Source organism: Macaca thibetana, chromosome 19, assembly GCF_024542745.1.
Source record: "Macaca thibetana thibetana isolate TM-01 chromosome 19, ASM2454274v1, whole genome shotgun sequence".
NCBI lineage: Eukaryota > Metazoa > Chordata > Mammalia > Primates > Cercopithecidae > Macaca > Macaca thibetana.
The window spans coordinates 37,256,766-37,262,765 of record NC_065596.1 but is presented as its reverse complement, the minus strand read 5'-3'; the positions used below and the strand labels follow the sequence as shown (position 1 = coordinate 37,262,765).

At 41.1% G+C, this 6,000-nt stretch overlaps 1 protein-coding gene across 1 annotated transcript in view; it reads left to right on the top strand.

Moving 5' to 3' along the window:
• The first annotated feature begins 1,075 nt into the window (after positions 1-1,075).
• The window catches only part of PEG3 (paternally expressed 3), a 48,126-nt gene continuing 43,201 nt past the window's right edge, over positions 1,076-6,000 (top strand). The window contains exon 1 of the mRNA XM_050771659.1: positions 1,076-1,179. The gene's annotated coding sequence lies outside the window, so the exon portion shown is untranslated. The remainder of the gene's footprint in view (positions 1,180-6,000) is intronic.

Below are 6,000 nucleotides of genomic sequence, written 5' to 3'. Positions count from 1 at the left end.
ACTAAGAATAATTTGTTCCTTAGGCATTGGAAGAACACTGCCGGTCAAATAGATTTCAAGTAATTTCTGTTTCCCTAGAAAATGATGCATTTCTTTAAAGTTTTCCAGCTTATTAATACAGAATTAATGTAGGATAGTGGTTGCAGAATCTGACTTCTGGAGTTACTTACTGGGTATGCTTCAGTTTCCTTATATGTAAAATAGAGGTGATGAGGTCACCTATCTCAGGAATTGTGAGGATGAGCTGCAAATACATGTAATGCTTGATGCAGTATATAGCACACAGGAAATATTCAATAAATATTAGTTTTATCTCATGGAGCCTGTAGGGGCTAGATTATTAAAATGTACTAGAAAGTTTTAACATACAGGATTCTTTGTAAGAAGGCTTTTCTTACCTTTTTTCCCCCCCATTCCTTTGGCAGTCAGTTTGCTAATTTTTATTTTCCTTGAAAATGTTCCTTTTCATTAAAATTTTCATAAGTACTCATCTAAAATCATACTGAATATTAACTTTTTAAAACTTTTAATAGGTAATATATTTGTGTGGTTTGAAATTCAAAAAGGAGAAAATTCCTGCTCCCCACATCCCATCTTCTAGCCATCAGTTTCCCTCTCTATACATAACCAGTGTCTCAGATGTGTTTGAGTCAGAAAAAGAAAAAAAAAAAAGATAACCAATGTCAATAGTTTTGTGAATATCTTTCCAGTGTTATTCCATGCATATAGAAGCAAATATGTATACAGTGTGTTTCTCTTTTTATTTAATAAATGAAGTATTCTGTGTTTACTGTTTAACACCTTGGCTTTTCATTTAACAGTGTATCTTGGCGGTTGTTCCATAAGATTTTTTGCTTGCTTTTTTTATCATTGTAGATTTTTCTGTTAAATGTATGTGCCATAATTTATTCATCCAGTCTCCTCTTTGTGAACATTTTACTTATTGTTAGACTGTTAAATCTGTATCTCTTACCTCCAGCTGTTTTTCTGCTTTCTGATTCATGTTTTACGTTTATATCAATTATTGCCTTTTTCTCCATTCTTCTTAGGTTTATCTCATGATGGGCCTTAAAAACCAACCAGATAAAAATGCATTTTCTCTATCTGCACGATGATCTGCATTGTGGAAGCCAGAGTAGCTCTCCTTATCATTCTGGTCATGTTCTCAGGCATTGACATGTGAGTATGTGTGGAAATCATGCTGTTTTTCAGGGGACGTGGTTGAGATGTGAGTGCCGATCTCACCTGGGAGAAATTCTTGTAGTGTGCTACAGTTGTGGGTTGTCTGGGATCTCCAGTCATTAAATGGCCTACAGGGTCTTACAAGGTCTGACTCTTCTCTGCTTCTGTAGCCTTTATCTTATGCCATTCTGTATTCTAGCTACACAGGTTTCTGTATTCCTGCAGCCTCATAACCCTTGTGCACACTGTTAATTAGGCATAGAATGTCTTTCCTTACTACCTAGACTGGGTCAGGCTCTCTGATATATGTGTTATAGTACAATGTTTGTTTCATCACATTTATTGCTTGTTACTTATGTTATTTGTATGCTTATTTGATTGTTTGGCTTCATCAGTGAGCTATAAGCCCCATGACGGCAGAAGACTACGTCTCCATTGTTTATCACTGTGTCTCTAGTGTCTGAATGTAGTTGATACTCATTACCTGTTTATTAGGTGGTCGGATAAATGAACGTCTACCATTTTGCCAGTTCAGGGTTAGAGCTTTCTGGTTGGTAAACCAACTTGAGCAAAAAGCGGATGAGTAACCCTGCGTTTTCTACGTGTACTACTTTGGTTACCATGTTATAGCTTGATTTCTGAATGTTTTAGCTTCTTATGAGAAATGGTGCCCAGTGTCCTTTTGGACAGGGACATATAAGCTGAACTTTAGTTCTGAACCTTAATGCTGTCTGCCAGACTTGACATATTTTCCCTTTATCATACCTGATTCATGATGGGAGTGGGCTTTTGCCTGTCTCAAATCCTGTATGTAATTCATTGCTTTTAGGAGCTGTTCTTTTAATATTTGAACTTAGTAGTACTTTCTGTGAAAGGGTTGGTTACTTTAATATGAATGTTTGGCTTTATATTGTCCTGAAACTCCTACTTGAGAGAGTTAAAAAAATAAAAGTTTTCCTTAAGGAAAATTTGTTAGATTTGCATTACTGAGGAACGGTGTACAAATTTGAATATGAAGATATTTATCCAGCAGCACTGAATATATACACACGAGTTCTAAATACTGAAGAACTGGTTTCTTTATCTTGTAAAGTAGTGTTTATTTTAATCTGACTATTCATGTAACAAATCAGCTATGTGTGGAGGACTTCAGAGCTCTAGCAGAGACCTCTCCAGAATCCCTGCTCAGTGTCTCTACTTGCTTTAGTGTAAGCATTTTAAATATTACATGTCCCACATAGCTCTTGATATTGTGCTCTTCCCCTGAAACCTGTGTCTCAGATACTCACCAAATAACACTTCTGTGCACCCAGTTGTCCAAACCAGAAATGTGGAACTCATTCCTGATTCTTTTTTCTTTGCCACACATACACAGATCATCAGCAAGATCTGTCTCTATTGTTTCCAAAGTATATCTTGTATTTGTTCACTTCTCCCTGTCTCTACTGCCACCATACTAGTTCAGAGCCCTGCCATCCTTTGCTACCCCTTAACTGGTCTTCTTGCCTCCTCTGTTAAGTATCCCCAGTCCCCTAGTTTTCCACAGAGCAACATGAATCATCTTAAAATGCACGGTGTCAGGTCTTATTTAAAAATCTTTAATGGCCGCCATTACATTTAGGATTAAGTTCAAGCTCTTCCTCTTAATCTACAGTTCCTAAAGAGCTGGCTTTTGAATACCTGTACAACCTCATTTTACACCCCTCATTATCCTCTAGCCACTCTGATGTCTTTTCTGTTTTTTTCCTTTATTGTCTTTGTATATTGCTGTTTTGTTCTTTTTTTTTTTTTTTTTTTTTTTTTTGAGATGGAGTCTCTCTCTGTTGCCCAGGCTGGAGTTCAGTGGCACGATCTTGGCTCACTGCAACTTCCACCTCCTGGGTTCAAGCGATTCTCCCACCTCAGCCTCCTGAGTAGTAGCTGGGATTACAGGTATGCACTACCATGCCTGGCTAATTTATGTGTTTTTGGTAGAGATGGGGTTTCACCATGTTGGCCAGGCTGGTCTCAAGCTCCTGACCTCGGATAATCTTCCACCTCAGCCTCCCAAAGTGCTGGGATTACAGGTGTGAGTCACCACGCCCTGCCTGTTTTGTCTTTTTGAAATGTTCTTCCCTTCCTCTTCCCCAGGCTGGCTTTTTCAAAATTTAGTCTTAGTTTCTCTTCCTCAGAGATCCCTGCCCATTCTGTATCTACCATACAAACACAACCATCCTCATCTCGGCATCCTGGTTTTTGTTTGTTTGTTTGTTTAAATCATTTACCATAATCTTTAAAGGTTTGTTGAATGTCTCCTCCCAGCTGGACTGAAACTCCAAAGACATATTAAATAAATAAGTTATGACAGGGGCCATTTCAGTTTGATTTACAATGAACCATGAACTTGACCTAGCATTGGGTCTTATATTAAAAGTAATTGCAAAAACCACTATTACTTTTGCACCAACCTAATAAGATAGTAGGCACTCAAATATTTGCTGAAACAATAGCTGAATAAGCACTTATCGAGAGACTTCTGTGTACTAAGCTTTGTGCTAGGCCTTGAGATCATAGTAGTGAAAAAGACAGATTTCCATCCAATCTGCTCAAATAACCCAGACTATTACAGATTTATTGTAGACCAGAGATTCTCAAGCTTTTTGGTCTCAAAACCTACTTACACTCATGAAAATGAGGACCCTAAAGAACTTTTGCTTACGTAGCTTATACCTATTGATATGTATAGTTTTAGATATTTTAAAAACTAGAAATATGGCCAGGCATGGTGGCTCACACCTGTAATCCCAGCACTTTGGGAGGCCGAGGTGGCAGATCATGAGGTCAGGAGTTCAAGACCAGTCTGGCCAACATGGTAGAACACCATCCCTACTAAAAATACAAAAATTACCTGGGCATGGTGGCACGTGCCTGTAATTCCAGCTACTTGGGAGGCTGAGGCAAGAGAATGGCTTAAATGGGACCTGGGAGGCAGAGGTTGCAGTGAGCTGAGATCACACCACTGCACTCCAGCCTGTGCTACAGAGCGAGACTCTATCTCAAAAAACAAAACAAAACAAAAAATAAAACAAAGCTAGAAGTAAAGTCAGAGGACTTCAGTACTTGCATTAGTCTGATTTCATACTGCTGATAAAGACATACCCAAGACTGGGAAGAAAAAGAGGTTTAATGGACTTACTGTTCCACATGGCTGGGGGGCCTCACAGTCATGGCAGAAGGCAAGGAGGAGCAAGTTAAGTCTTACATGGATGGCGCCAAGCAAAGAGAGGGCTTGTGCAGGGAAACTACCATTTTCAAAACCATCAGATCTCATAAGACTTGTGCACCATTATGAGAACAGCATGGGAAAGACCCGCCCCCATGATTCAGCTATCTCCCACTGAGTCCCTCCCACAACACGTGGGAATTATGGGAGCCACAAGATGAGATTTGGATGGGGACACAGAGCCAAACCACATCATTCCTCCCATGGCCCCTCCCAAATCTCATGTTTTCACATTTCAAAACCAATCATGCCATCCCAACAGTCCCCCAAAGTCTTAACTCATATCAGGATTAACTCAGAAGTCCACAGTCCAAAGTCTCATCTGAGACAAGGCAAGTCACTTCTGCCTATGAGCCTGTAAAATCAAAAATAAGTTACTTCCTAGATACAATGGGGGTACAGGTATTGGGTAAATAGAGCTGTTCCAAATGGGAGAAATTGGCTAAAACAAAGGGGCTGCAGGACCCATGCAAGTCCAAAATCCAGCTGGGCAATCAAATCTTAAATCTCCAAAATGGTCTTCTTTGACTCCATGTCTCACATTCAGGTCATGCTGATGTAAGAGGTGGGTTCCCATGGTCTTGGGCAGCTCTGCCCCTGTGGCTTTGCCAGGGTATAGCCTCCTTCCTGGCTGCTTTCATGGGCTGGCATTGAGTGTCTGCAGCTTTTCCAGGTGCACAGTGCAAGCTGTAGGTGGATCTACCATACCAGGGTCTGCAGGATGGTGGCCCTCTTCTCACAGCTCCACTAGGCAGTGCCCCAGTAGGGACTCTGTATGGGGGCTCCGACCCCACATTTTCCATCTGCACTGCCCTAGCAGAGGTTCTTCATGAGAGCCCCAACCCTGCAGCAAACTTCTGCCTGGACATTCAGGTGTTTCCATACATCCTTTGAAATCTAGGTGGAGGTTCCCAAACCTCAGTTCTTGACTTCTGTGCACCCACAGGCTCAACACTACGTGGAAGCTGCCAAGGCTTGGGACTTGCACCCTCTGAAGCCATGGGCCAAGCTGTACCTTGGCCCCTTTTAGTCATGGCTGGAGCAGCTGGGATGCAGGACACCAAGTCCCTAGGCTGCACATAGCACAGGGACCCTGGGCCCAGCCCACAAAACCATTTTTTCTTCCTACGCTTCCAGGCCTGTGATGGGAGGAGCTGCTGTGATGACCTCTGATATGCCCTGGAGACATTTTCCCCCTTGTCTTGGGGATTAAAATTCGGCTTCTCCTTACTTATGCACATTTCTGCAGCAGGCTTGAATTTCTTCTCAGAAAATGGGATTTTATTTTCTATTGTGTTGTCAGGCTGCAAATTTTTTGAACTTTTATGCTCTGCTTCCCTTATAAAATTGAATGCCTTTAACAGCACCCAAGTCACCTCTTGAATGCTTTGCTGCTTAGAAATTTCTTCCACCAGATACTCTAAATCATCTCTTTCAAGTTCAAAGTTCTACAGATCTCTGGGGCAGGGGAAAAATTCTGCCAGTCTCTTTGCTAAAATGTAAGAAGAGTCACCTTTGCTCCAGTTCCCAACATGTTCCTCATCTCCATCTGAGAC